Here is a 14854-nt window from a genome sequence, read left to right as displayed (position 1 = left end):
GAACATTTGAATTGGGAAGTGCTAGGGCCACATACGCAAGTTATTTTTTTTTTTTTTTTTACCATTGGCTGGTTTGTGGTCTCCTACTTCAAGATGAATTATATCCTATATGCTAAGGATAGATAAAGATGAAGCTACTGCCAAATACATAAGTGATCTGCTGGTATGTGCATGCTAACTAGAACTCTTAGGGTTTTTTTTTGTTTGACTTCTGATTTGTGAGCTTTTTTTTATTTCAAGATTTATAGTGACTAAGAAATTGGTAATGGTATTCTTTAAAAATAAAGCTGCATTTCCTGTTTTTCCCCACCTTTTGTTTCATTTTGTTTGGGGGAGAGGGTTTGTTTTTTTTTTTTAATTTGTTCTATTTTTGTTTTCCCGAATAGGCCATGGGCATTGATTTTTTTAACTTTGCAATTAGGCAAATCATTTCTGTCTGTCTGAATCGTGAGGTTTTTTGCTCCCAGTTCCCAGCAACCTCCTTGTTCTTGTAGAGAGGGGTTGGTGGCCCAGGAGCATATTTTGAACCCTGATTCTGCAGGCTGGAATGGGATGCAACCTGTTCATTGAAAACATTGTAGATTAAATCTTGTGGATTCTCAAAGTTTTGAGGCAGGTAGTTTTGATAGTACGTGGCAGGTGTTCCTCCATTTGGCTACTCAACAGTTTGCTGTTGGGGTTGTAGTGGTTGGCTTATGAAGAGTTTCCAGCCTCCGTGAGCTTTTATTGGGTATCTTAAAAAGCCAAGAGAGCTGCCTCTCTCTTACTCCTGAGACAGTTGTTACTTATGCAGTCCTGTCCCACAAACCCACAGCAGTGCAATCCTTTTGGCTTGTGTTCTGTATCTTTTCCCTATCTCTTCTGAAGTTACCAGCGGTTTTCCACTGTGTCACATTTCTTCTGAATTTTTAAAAACAAGATCTGTGTGGAAGAATCATGTGCTTATTCAAGGGAAAGTGGTTAGTCTGATATGATCTTTCTTGCACAAGACTCTGCTGTGCTTTATTTTATTTTCTTTTAACTGTCATGCTTTTCATGATTTTTTCCTTCAAAAATTGTTCAGAAGTCTGACATAACACTCAAGTGAGTCTAGTAAGGCTATAATTGTTTAGATCTTTTTTCCTCATGCATCACCAGATTTGGTGTTCTTTAATTGCTTGCTATCGTGTTTGGATCATGCTTTGCTGCACCTGTTGCAAGGACCTACCACTGCTCACAGCATCTTTCTGCTTCCACTGTCCTGCAGTTACTGTGGTGTGAAGGATGACTGCAGTAGACAGACAAAGATGGCACTGGCAGCCCCATCCTGCTCCTCTCTTTAGCCATGCAGTGTGGATGTCCACTAATGAGAACACAGCTACATATAGATGTCACGTGTGTGTCCCCACCCAGCAGCTGAGCTCAGACTCTTAGCAACTCTCCTGGGATCCCAGTCTCCCCAGTGGCTGGCACCTGGACACAGATGCCCTCGAGTCTGCAGCCCTGCTCCAGTCAGCCAGGACTCCCCTGGCCCCTCTGTAGCATGATATGTCCATTAAGGACACCTCAACCTTCCCAGTTTCCAGGCCACATCACTAAGCTGGCTCTGGTTTGGCGTGTGCTGGTGTTCACACGTGGACTTGCACACCTGTGCTGACTTCAGTTGCTGCCAGGGGACCCAGTGCCCATGACCTGGCTCCAGACCTGTGTACACGCAGTTGCACATAGAACAGAGTATGCTTCACTCAGGAAAGGAAGCAGAAATGAAGTTTAATCAGTAGAACAGGACAGACTGTGCAGACCAGGCAAATATATACCAGCCGCTTGCTTACGCACAACTGACCCCTTTTATCTCCTCAGTCCTCTCTTTTTCCAGACTTGTTCCTCCCCAGATCACCCCAGTGCTTCTCTTCCTCTGCCTTTGGTTCCTCTGCTAACCATCCTATATTAAGTCTTATATCACCCTGCATCCACTGATGTGTCCCAAACCCCTGACATTGACCTGTCTTAGTCAGAAGGGTGCTCTGGAGAGTTGCTCTCCGTGACTTGTGGTGATAGGTGTTCCACCTAGACACTGGGATTGAGGCTGCCCTTGAATAGTGCTGGGATGGACTCAGGCAGGGTATCCCATCCTCTGAGCCCTTAATTTGGGCTCTGACCTGTCTTTGTGCCTCTCTGCTCCTGGGGCTAGTGGTAGTGGGGTGATGGTGCCTGGGGTGAGTCTGGCAGTATGGTGGTGTTGCTAAGGCTTCCATGCTGTTGACAGTCTGTGTTCTACCATGTGCATATGTGCAGATTTTTATCACTTAACCATAATTACATGATTATTTCTAGCAAGATTCATGAGCTGATGTTTAACAGATGCTTTGCAATTCATATGTGGAATCTCTGAAAGAAGCATTCTTTATCTAAATTACAAATATTTACTTTGATCTAGTTAGCTTTTTCAGCATTAATAGCATTTTTTTCACTGTTAATAGTACTGCTTATGCTTTTATATCTTGTCAGCTCCTAGAAATAGATATAACTGGTGATATCAGGCAGTGGACCGCATTTTCAAATGTGGGAAACTTTAATATAGCATGTATGCAATATATAATACGGTCTAAGCAGCGTGCACCATATAGGCCTATATGTTTTGTTTTGTTTGAACCACGGATTTAAATTCTTCTGTTAATCAAACATCTTTAATAGGCATTAATACTTAGATCAAATGTTTTCTCTAGCACGAGTGGCATGACAGCAAAATACTAAATGCAAAGTGTCAGTATTGACTGGATAAAAAAGAAGAAAATGTACCTCTCTAAGGCTCAGAAATAGAAAGCTGGTTTATGCTATTATGCAAGACAACATCTTTATAGAAGGAAAGGCCAGAGAGAAAGATAGTCTTTAAGTAGTGCATTATTATGTAACCTGCAAGGCTGAAGCTACACAGAGAAAGCATAAAGCACACAGGAATTTTAGTAGTCTAAATGGCTAAAGGCTGTGGGTTGAATTTATTTTACAGTGTACTTCTACCTGGAATGCCACTTCCTGAAGGAGAATGGCTTTTGAGGAAGATAATGCAGCTCACCTCTCGCTTTCTACTGCAATTGCACAAACTGAGTTGCTGTTATTGCTGTAGGAGAGGCAGAAAGCAGCGACTGCTACTGAAGAAGGAAGGCTGTATTTTATTTTTTTCATAGCAGCAGCTACTGCTGTCCTATTCCCTGTGCTTTTTTCTCTTCTCTCTCCCCACCCCAGCAACGCTCTGTCTCACCAAGTTGTGCAGCAGCTGCCAACCTGTTCCAGAGGGGAATGCTGTGCCCTGCATAGTCTGATATAGTAGGCAATTTTTATGGCTGCACATTTCTTTGCCCTTGATTCTGTGCTTAAATCTGGGCAGGTATAGAAATGTCAGCCGCTATGTTTTTTAATTCATTTTTACAATCTGCAGATGTGCTCTGGATTTCACTTCTTCAAGACATTCTGCACAGTTTAGATATCCTTATGAAGAACCCACTTGCCTAGGAGAGTATAGATATGTAGGAGAATGCATAATTCCCTTTCATACTATTCAAGCATTAACATGGAAAATGTGAACATCCTCAAAAGGCTGTAACAAGGAGACCTGCAATACTTCTCATCCTAAAAGTTACAAGTTTATTTTAGCATATTTAATTTTCCAATATATGAACTTATTCGATCAAGAAGCCCACAGTCCTTCACTATCTTAACTACATTGTAAAATGTCAGCGTTAGCAGACTTGCTCTTGAGGCTGTTACTCTCCTGTAAATGTAAGCTGGTGATGCTTGGAAATTCCAGTACTTCTAGACTGGAACAGAAAGCAGTGTGCTGTACCAGCCACACCTTCCTCTCTTATATTATAGTGCTCTAGCACCAACTACATTCTCACCATACTGAATACATTTTGCAAAGGAGTTGTATGCTATATCCTTTTAATAATGATATTAACATAAATGGATTAAAGGTGAAAAGATAAAACTATGCATTCCTAATTTTGTTGCAGTGTCCTTGTAGGAATTTTTTCTAGAGAGGAATAGTTAATTCCTTTAATTAAGTTATTATTAAGTTTGCCTTTTGCTTCCATTTTCACAGACACTGTCTAGCTTTTTCAGTTATACTTTTATGGCTTGGTATTCTGTGTCCGATTTTAAGTGAATTACTTCTTACAGCAGCTGAAGCATAAAACTTGGAGTGTGATACTCGATGTAGACATGATGCCTCCTCATTTTATATAGGCATAGGGTTATTATCTGTCCTTACACATTATTTTCAAGAATGCAGGGGTAGAAAAATGCCTTTCACTGTCAAAATGTGGATACACTTCCCTATCACGTCAGCCAGTTTCAGTGCAAAATAAAGCAGGCGGGATCAGGAGCAGAGACACCTTGTGCTGTGAGTTTGGTGATTAAGAATTCAGCTGGTATACCATTTTCCCCAAATGACTGGCTCCCCGAAGTTGCATGGTTCAGTCCTCAACCTGTCTGGAGATATCTGGAATAGATATGGTCTTACTTGCCTTTGCTCCCCTGCAGCATCTTGGTTCTCAGCTGATGGCTAGGCAGGAGGATTCCTTCCTCTTGCAGTCACCTTCCAAGAACTTACACTTCTATACATTCTTGCAAATGTCCACTTATTCAATTCCTCACTCCCCTCACCCTAATTTTACCATATTTTAATCCTCAGTCTGTTTCAGAAAAGGTCTGACTACAGAAATACCTAACTTTTAATTAACTACAGCCTCTAAGCACCAATCTTGTAGGCACTGTGGGAAAAGTGCTGAAGCCAATTAATGCTCAAAAATAAACAAAACAGCAACAAACAAAAAAAAAAAAAAACAAGCAGATGAGAGAGGCAAACAGACTAATACAAACTGTTTTTTATTTTCTTAGCAGACTTAACTCTTAAGTCTTAAAAACCTTCCTTCCCAAAACAGCGTGGCCAGGTCTCAACTTTCTCTAAACAATTCCTGACGTTCTTTCCCCTAAGGAATGTCATTGCTCTGGGAAAATGGTGGTTAGCCCAAAAGAAAACTGTGCAAGATGGCAGCTGCACAGCCACAGTGGTAACAGTGCACAAGACTGTGTTCCAGCCTTGGTTTGTCTACTAGAAGAGATACAACTGGAGGGTATAACCTAATAACCTTAAAGTAATTCTTACTTCTTCCAGAAAGTGATCTATTGCACTTTTCTTTCCTGTCTTAGATTACACCTATTACTGTGTGAATGGCATCAGCATTTGCTTGGTATGAATCAGCTTAATGAATTGTGTCTATCCCAGTAATAGCTACTCACTAGTTATATATGTTAAATTATATGTATCTGCTGTCAGTTTGGACAAGTTCTCAGAATACTGAAGACTTTATCCTTGTCATGGTTTCAGCTGGGACAGAATTGTTTTCTTCAGAGTGTCTGGTACGATGCTATGTTTTTACTCTAGGAGAAAAACAATGTTGACAACACACCGATGTTTATAGTTATTGCTAAGCAGTGCTGTACAGAGCCCAGGTTGTTCCTGTTTGTCAGCTCATACTAACGAAGGACTGAGAGTGGGCAGAACCAGGACAGCTGTCTTAAACTGGTCAAAGGGATATTCCATACCACATGATATCACGTGGAAAGAGGGGAAAGAAGGGGATGGGAGTTCATCTCGCTCTCTTCAGCTGCTCAGAGGGCTAGCTGGGCATAAGTCAGTGGCGAGCAATTGCTTGTGCATCAGTCATTATGTCCATTCATACATATATATATATCATAGTTATTATCCTTTTCCTTTTCTCTGTCTTAGTAAATAGTTTTATCTCAAACCATGAGTTCTACTTTGTTGTTTTCTTTTTCCCTTTTGATTCTCTCTCCCATCCCACTGGAAAGGGGTGGTGGGGGGGGAGTGAGCGAACAACTGTGTGGTGCTCAGCCACCTGCTGGGTTAAACCACAACAATCCTACACACTTGCTGCAAATGTCACCCATATGGACTCAGTTCTTGGTTTCTGGATGAGACATTATTAGCTATAGTTGTTGTTTCACTCCTTCACAGTTACTGCTTTTATTCTATATTTTAACCTTGATAGAATTGGAGCATAAACAATGTGGTGTGTTTTTTTCAGACATATCGTTATGTTCATTAATGTATTTGCTGTTTTAATTTTAGTTGTTTCCTGTCACTTTAGGAAAGTATTTTCTCATAAGTGAGTAGCAGTCTATCAGTTCAGGAACTACACGAATTGTAGAATGGCGTGGGTTGGAAGGGATCTCAAAGATCACCTAGTTCCAACTCCCTGCCACAGCCAAGGTTGCTGGAGGGGACTGCCCAGGAGCCCATCAAGCCTGGCCTTGCCCACCTCCAGGGATGGGGCATCCGCAGCTTCTCTGGACAGCCTGTGCCAGTGCGTTACCACTCTTAAGAACACAGGCTTGTAGTAAACAACTGGACTCTGCACTGAGCTAGCTCAGGTCCTCAAGCTCCATGAATTCTGACTGCATGAAAGCATCACTGCTGCTTTTGAGTCCAGTTTGTCCCTGGAAACAGAGAGCTGTGTTTGCAGAGCTGCATTTAAACCTTAGACCAACTCCAGTATCACTGGATGTTGGATATAGAACTGCACAGTTAATCCACACCACTCTGTGTTGTTTTAGGAGAAAATTAGAATTATTGACCTCCAAACAGTGTGGCTGTCCAGAAGATTAAAGAGCTTATAGATGAACAAAACTAAGATAGACTGGAATATGGCCAGTAATTACTGGCTTGTAATTATGGTCTCAGCTGGAGAAGAAGCATCTGAACTAAATCACTTTAACTGATCCCAGCTGATGTCTGTTCTCAGTGCTGCAGAAGAATGCAAGTGTCTTCCCTACATCCTATCCAATTTGACCTGGAGAAAACATTCTCCCTGGATCTTAAGCAAAAATAATTGGTTCTACTGAACCTACAGGTAGGAAGGCTTTCATGCATGCATAAGTTGTACATCATTCCTGCTCCTATCCTCCATACAGTTGTTGCTAATATCTGTTACTTTAGAAGAAGGAAAGTACATGAAAAGAAGAACTTAAATGCTGATCTGACCTGTTTTAAGCTGCGAGAAATAATCTCATCTGGTCTACATGAAAGTGAGTAGATGAAGTTGTGGAGCATGAGGTTTAGGACTCCTCAACATAGAAATGTAGTTGTTTGTCAGAAGTTAAAACTAGGTTTACTCAGAAGAAATAGAAAGGAAAGTTATGTCTATCTAAAAAATACTGAAGATTCCCTTTGAACTAATCTTCTTTGTTTTGAGTAGTACCTTGCCTTACATGGTGTTCATTCGGCAGTGGTTCTATCTCAGCAACATTTATTTAGGACTGACATCAGGACTTGGCTGTTGTATTTACCAGAATTATTTGCCAGATTTTGTTGCATGAGAGAGCTTCACAACTAAATGCAAACTTGAGGCATACAGAAATCCTGCTTCCTCTAGTATGTAGGTGGTGAGACCTCAGCTTCTGCCAGGGTTCTTCTGAGATTTTGCAGATGGCTTTGGAGTTCAGGCTGTGTTTGTCTTTTGCATGCATGCTCCCTTTCTGAGAGAGACGTTTTGGATGCTCATATGCTGTTTAGCCTGTAGAAAGAATCATCATTAAAATTTGGCCTGTGGAATGAATAGCTCATGGTGACAAGAAGAAATGCCTCAGGTTGCCTGACTGCTGCCGCCAACTTGTGGTGGCCAGGGGGCAAAAGCAGAGAAAGGAGGTGATGCATTTCCAATGTGACACCATGAGAGGCTGTTGCTGTAGTGACAGAGTCCTCTGAGCTTAGTTGGACATTTTGTTGGCATTTTGTTTCTGTGCTAACATGCTATTTAGGTCTGCTCGCTTGTGTTTAATTTCATAGCATCAGATCCACTCAGCTTGGTTAATACCCTTAGGACCTGTGTTTGATTTTTTTTTTCTGTCTTCTTTTTAGTAAAATAAGCATAGGAAATGCTTTGAAAGTTTTCAAAGAGTAGAAATGGTCACAATTTAAAAAATGAACAAGCAGCAAAAAGAACAAGAGGAACAAGAAGAAAGAGAGAAGTTATCTGTGCGAAAATGGTGAGAAAAGCATTAAAGCTAATAAGCAAGAAAAGCGGAGTGCTGAAAAACGAATGAGTAGATAATAAAGCACATTTGCTATTACTGCTCCGTAGCCTGCCACTGTTTGCTCTAAGATTTTGCTTCATTTGCTGCTCAGTCTTCAGTGATGACACCTTCTATTCTCTAGCCAGCAGTTTAGACAGTGAATGTTTTCCTTAGGTTTTGGGTTAACTTTCTCACCTTGGCTCAGTTTACTGATGCTGCAACGGGTGACCTCTGAAGACAGAGATAATTCCTTCTCTACTGCTCTACTGCTATTGGTAGTAACTGTGTCACTTCACAGTCTCTTGTTCATGCTATGTGGACAATCTCCTTCATCACTATCCAGTTATTTTCTCTTTGCTAGATCACTTCACAGCTTCTCTGGGGCAGCATTAGCTAAAAGTATTCCCAACTGAATTCTCCAAGCTGTATGTGATCAGGGCTGGCCTCGCCAGAATGGTGGGAGAACAGACAGCAATCTCTGCTTGTTCCTTTGTAAACATGTTCTGAATCCTCACTGGACCTTCCTACATTGTCAATCCTGAGCTTTGTCAACAAGCTAATCTGTTGAGTTAGACTACAAATAAAAATTCTACTTTGCTACACATCTTTCCTCAGCAGAGCTTCTGTAAGTCCAGCTCTGCATTTGAATTTCTGGTGCAGAACTGAGCTTCAGAAAGGAATGCAGAAATGATGATGGAGGAATGTCACATCCATCAACCTCTCACATAAACCAAGGCCTATATTCTTAAATAGAATTACTTACGTTTTAAAATAACGTTATGGCTTTTGCATGGGAAGTAGTTTTCTTTATGATTTTGATGAAGATTTAACATTATTCTCTTAATGAAACAGTATTTTAGATGTCTTGCACTCTCTTTTGGCCATTCCTCAGATAACCAGGTCACAGAACTCTTTTCTGCTTAAATAAATCAGTACAATTATGTGTGCTATGTAAATAAAATCACATACTTCTTCATGAATACTGCATGCAATTATTTCTTTGATTAGAGAGGCTGTGGACTGAAGTTTGTTGTGGTCTGTTTACACCTGCAGAAATCTCTAAAAGATCCTGTTCTTTGGTGCTAATTAGATTCATAGATTCATAGGAAACATTAAGGGTGAAAAGGACCTCTAAGATCATCTCGTCCAACTGGAGACCCATCCCCACCACGTGGTGTGCCATACTCGAGTGGCTGTGTAGGTTCTTTTGTTTGTTTGTTTGTTTTTTTCCTCTTCATGGGCAGTGAAAGAAATGTAAAGAGCAGAGGTGAGCCTAGAGTGTTAGTGTCAAACCAGGGAGGTCATTACAGTTTTTTTGCAAGGAACGGATTGAACTGATAAAGCTTCCTGAAGGAGATCTACAATTATGAATGCTGCTTCTGTCCCTGAAATGATTGGCACAGTTCCTTCCATTCTTATTTTAAAATTATACTCAATTGATGACTAAGTTTATAATTAGTCTGTGACAACAGATGGTAGCAGTGTCCAGACTCTCACTGATGTTAAGAACAACTTGGGTGTTTTGATGTGAGGCATACCGGGGCATGTTAGGGAGCTGTGGAGCGAGGTAAAGCAGAAGACAGAAAATTCATGATTGCTTACTTGCACACCTCCCTGCTTCAGGGTGATGCTGCTGTTTTTTTTTTTGTATCTACAATACTCCTTCATAGTTGAAGTGCATGCAGTTATGTTGGCTTCTTCCATGTTATGGAAAATGAAATAAATTCTCCCTTCTTAAAAGCTGTGATGGCTGGCCTTCGTGCTCATAGCCCTGAAAAAGGTACCTTTATTTCATTCCAGTTATAAAATAGCAAAATTCAGAAGTTTATGATTCTATTATAGCTTTCTGAATTTTATGTTTTTAAGTTGCTGAAAGCTTTCTCCCATTATTTATTTCTTCTTTCTCTCCCACCATGGTTTTTAATAAGGTTTTACTTAATTTTTGACTTTCTCACAAACCTGTTTCTTGTCTCTACTTTGGATCTGGAGGGACTTTTTGTTTATTTTTCAGTTTTAATTTGTGGATTTTTTTTTTTTTTTGTCCTTCAGTATGCTACATTTTGCTTAAAGCTTCTTGTAAAAGAATTCAACAGCTTAACTGCATTGTAAGAAACATATTTTGCTTTGCTTCAGAACCTTCTATGTCATTTGAATAACTCTTACACTGGAACAGACTGAACAGCTGATGTTTGCTCACTGACTCCAGGCCACCTGTGACTTTATGAGTCGCTTTCAGACCTATCATCAATTTCTAGTCTGAAGGACTGTAACTTAGTTATCTTTCCTTATTTAAAGTCATTCTATACCTTTGATCATGTTACCTTTCTCTGATCTGAAAGGGGTTTTCATTTACGTGTTATGAAAGCAGAGTAAGACAGAAAATCCATTAATACTTTACGGCATGCTTATTTAGTAAGGAAGTAGGTTGTTGTGGTTGTTGTTAATTCTGATGACTCTGAATAAAGAGGGGAGAAAAAAAAGAAAAAAGAAATATGAGCCTAATCCTCCACACGAGTGCAAATGATTTGAAGTGTTTCTGCCAAGGTAATGAAAAATCTGTCCGGAGGAGGACCCATGCAATTTTGAAATGAAGAGTGTGGATGTTTTACTGGAAAAAAAAAAAAAAAAAAAGCAAGCACATTTTTCTGTAATGTGTGAGGGAAGCTCAGAAAGAATTGTTACTCATCAACTTAAAGTAAGGGGAAGAAGTATATGAGAGCTCCTCCAAAACTAATGCCTCCTATTTTTATGGTGTTGGCCCACTATGTCAGAGATGGATGTTGGTGGTATGGAAGTAAATGTTGAATCTTCCCACAGACATTCCATTACATTTTGTTGCTGTGTGACATCGCAGCAGAGGGGCAGTCTGAGAGAATGACGCCTGACATGGAAGTACATACAAAGGAAAGGTGTGTCCTTAAATTCCTCCATGCAGAAATAAAGACACTCATTGACACCTGCTGAACATTTATGGAGACCAAAGAGTGGATGTCAGCACAGTGAAGTGGTGAGTGGTGCATTTCAGTAGTGGCGACAGTGACATTGGGTCACCTCCACTGGTGCAGATTGTTATAAGCACAGCATGCAGGCTCTTCTTCATTATTGGTGAAAATGGATAGCTAACAGCAGTGACTGTTTTGAAAAATAATGCTTTTTTAGCTGAGAATTTGCTCTGTCAAATATAACATTACTGTATTCTTCGTATCTGTTGTAGTTTCCGTGGAAATTAACAGGAGGCATTACTTTTCAGAGCAAGCAGTGTCTTTGTTTTTTTTAATCACAGAAATACTAAGGTTGGAAAAAGACCTACAAGATCATCCAGTCCAACCATCCACCTATCACCATGTAATGTCAGAAATTAAAATGTTGAAGTCTGTTTTTATTAACGCAGTCATTTTGAAGAAAAGAGTGACTATGGTGATACTGCATTACAGGGAAACCTGAGCAGTTAGGGTTCTGTCCACAGTGCTTCTATTTTTGTGGAGGCATAGAATTTCTTTTTTTGTTTCAACTTTAATTTGAGCAAAGCCACTTTAAGGGTTGGGAAGGTGAATCTTTTATTTTCCTGGCTAACTCAGTTGACTGGAATGTGATTCCACTCATCAAGAAGGAGAATCCAGGGAATTACAGGCCTGTCGTTCTGACCTCAGTAACAGGGAAGGTTACAGAGCCAATCATCGTGAATGTCATCACTTGGCACATGTAGAGCGATCAAGCGACCAGATGGAGCCAGCTTGGGTTTATAAAGGGCAGGTCCTGCCTGACTAACATCATCTCCTATGGCAAGATGACTGGCTTAGTAGATGAGGAAAAGGTTGTGGATTTTAGTAAAGTGTTAGTAAAGTGTTTGATGTTGTTTTGCACAAAATTCTTCCTCCTAGCTGCTCATGGCTTCAATAGGTTCAATGGGCTGCCCAGAAAGAGGTGGAGTTCCCATTCCTGGGGGTATTTAAGAGGTGTGAACATGGCCTTAAGGGACATGATTTGGCGATGGAACTTGGTAGGCCAAATTGATAGTTGGACTGGATGATCTTGAAGGTCTTTTCTAACCTAGATGATTCTATGATTTGTATGTGCATGTGCATATATATGAACCCATATTACTTGAGATCTGGGAAATCAATATCCATACTCAGAGGCAGGGAAGACTAGGCGGAATAACTTAGTATTTCTGATCATCCCAAGACAACTGTATTTCTCTTTTAAAAAAAGAAAAAAGTAACTGCCCAAAGTAAATGGCCATGAATTCAAAAACAGAAAAATGGCAGTGTGTCTGAGTTATACGCAGTTACTGGCTCATTAACTGGATGGTGAAAGAAGGCATGGTAATTGTGTAGCTGCTGATGAGAGAATTCTCAGAATGCACTGTATATATATAATGCATGTATATTTTTACCTCATCCTAATAAACTCAGTTCACGAAAGGCTAGGAACAATGAGCAGTGTCTCAAAGGGGTACTACATTTTATATATTAGACCCTTCCTTTATCAAGCATTGAACGTGTAGATATGAGAAGAACTGGAGCATGTATGAGGTTCAAGCTATACATGTTCTTTTAAAGCCAGACTTGAAGATCAGTTCAACTTTTAGGACCCAGGTATTTCACTATTTTTCAGGTAATGATCATGATATATTGTGTGGAGTTAATCATTTTAACTTTAATGGCGTTTTCCTTTATATAAGTCTTGACAGTATTTGTGTTTGTGTATGTATAAATGTGTGTGTAAAATTTCCTTCTTCCTAAACGCGGAATTTGAGAAGCAAGTCAAAGGCTCTGAAATGTGTTGAGAATATTGCTTCCATACTACATTGTTGTGTTTCTGCTGTGGCTAACAAGGTCTTTTGGGTATCAGTCTGTCTAAATTAAGTTCCTATGTAAGTATCTTCCATTTTAGTTCCTTGAGTCCAACTAGAGTTAAGGACATTTGAATATCATGGGACTGTGTATGGAAGTCTTCTTTCCTTACAGTGTGTTTATAAAAGGCTGCACTTTTCCATGAGACTGTCAGGTTAGATCATTCATAAATTAAAACACAGACAATATGATGAAGCAAATTTCATTCTGAAAGCCTGATTATTGGGGGAGGCAGAATGGTCTTTAACAAGAAATAGTGTATGCATGGATTAAAGGTATTGATACTTATCTTCCCTATATTGATATTCATATTATTTTGGGTTGAGGGGTGAGGGATAAAGGATAGTAAAGGTAAGTGACAGTGCTAAGCCCTAATGTAAAAAAATAATTACTTCTTATTAAAAAACTCAGATATTTTTAATTAATCCTCCACAAGCTGATAATTCTCCTGCACACATACATTTACATAACTATGCTTTAGTTAATTTGAAAAGAGAACAGCAAATATGATTAATATTCTATTTTGGCAGCCAGATTTACTTGTTCCACTGCTTTGGTTTGCTTTGTTTTTCCTTTTCCTTGTAGTGTTAAAGAGAATCAAATTAAAAGACATTCAGCAAAAGTTTTTGTAAGAAGTTTGCTGACCTGGATAAAATAAACAAATCCAAAGCTGCATTCAGTTGCATAACTATTTTCAACTTTGTGTTTTCTAAGAGTAGAGCAGTGATAAGAGTTAATCAGTGCCAAGGTACAGTTCTTTGTTATTCAGAAGAGCTGACCCGTATCTCTGACTTTATCTCTTGAAGTATTATTTTTGAAATGTCATTTTTCTGCTCAGTTCTTCCATTTTTTACATCCCATTGGTGGATGCTGATTTTAATATTTGTCTTCCTACAGTTTGACCTTAGGCATGATATATAATGTTTTTTCAACATGCTGTATTTGTGTGAAAATGCAGGTTTTGAGAAAGAAGTCAGATCTGGAAAAGAAAGCCTTAAATTTAGCCGTACTCTTGTATACTCGTAATGGATTTAATGAATATCCTGAAATACTGCGTCATTTTAAAGTATTTTCATATCGTTCATATAAGTCATCCTGTTTTCTTAAAGTCTTCTAAAAATCGATGCAACTTAAGGGGTTTCTTTATTGTGATTTTGTCTATTGTTTCCTTCTGCACTATGAGGAATTTAATTAATTTTCACCTGGAATAGGAGGTGCATTTTATCATCAGTATGAGCGTGGAAATCATTGTAACTTTTATTTGTCTAGGGCCAGAAAATGCCTCAGTGAGCTGATCAGACAGAAGCAGAAGTTACTGTAAGGATTAAAAATCTAAGAGGAGCTGTGAGGTTCATCTGGTCCTATGTATTATAGGCTTATATAGCTTAACTGAATCAAGCTTTCATTTTCTCTATAGCAATGTCTCTTTGCTCTGAATCTTGGCCTACTGCGGACCCTCGATAGTTCTTGTGAGCCACCGTAGATCTTTGTTACCATACATCTAGTTTAAAAGACTGTAAGATCTGGCTGCCCAGGTTGCCTTTTGAGCATCTTAACTTTGCAAGACCACCGTTACAAATGGTTTAAGAGAAACAGAATGGTTAGTAGCCTTTTTGCCACAGCTGTGAAAGCAAGCAGCTCCCACAGAAAATACCTTGAAAGCCAGTTTTGCTCTGTTAGTGATACAAAGTGACTAGCAGTGACTGAGCAGGACAGAGCTGGCTCTTAGAACACCTATGAGACTGAGCCTTTGGCATGCTAGATACATCTCAATGGATTTAATTTTGAGATGAGAAGCTTTACTTCCTTTTCAAGGCAAGGGATAGGCTGCAGTTGGTTGGGACCATTCTATGAGATGCATAAAAACTCAAGAAGGAGGAATAGGTTGGCAGAAGGAGAAGGGATGAGGGAAGTCTCTTGAGCTG

The 14854-nt window shown here is 39.6% G+C and overlaps 1 protein-coding gene across 3 annotated transcripts in view; it reads left to right on the top strand.

The window, feature by feature from the left end:
* Positions 1-14854, top strand: part of ADCY2 (adenylate cyclase 2) — a 203550-nt gene that overhangs the window by 64712 nt on the left and 123984 nt on the right. Inside the window, exon 1 of one of the 3 annotated variants that reach the window (XM_085220469.1) lies at positions 10236-11080. The exons of the other annotated variants lie outside the window; for them this stretch is intronic. The gene's annotated coding sequence lies outside the window, so the exon portion shown is untranslated. Of the gene's footprint in view, positions 1-10235; positions 11081-14854 lie in introns of those variants that run through there. 3 annotated transcript variants of the gene reach the window in all.

Source organism: Meleagris gallopavo, chromosome 3 (genome assembly GCF_905368555.1).
Source record: "Meleagris gallopavo chromosome 3, MGAL_WU_HG_1.1, whole genome shotgun sequence".
In the NCBI taxonomy this organism is placed as follows: Eukaryota; Metazoa; Chordata; class Aves; order Galliformes; family Phasianidae; genus Meleagris; species Meleagris gallopavo.
This window is presented reverse-complemented; position numbering and strand designations above follow the sequence as displayed.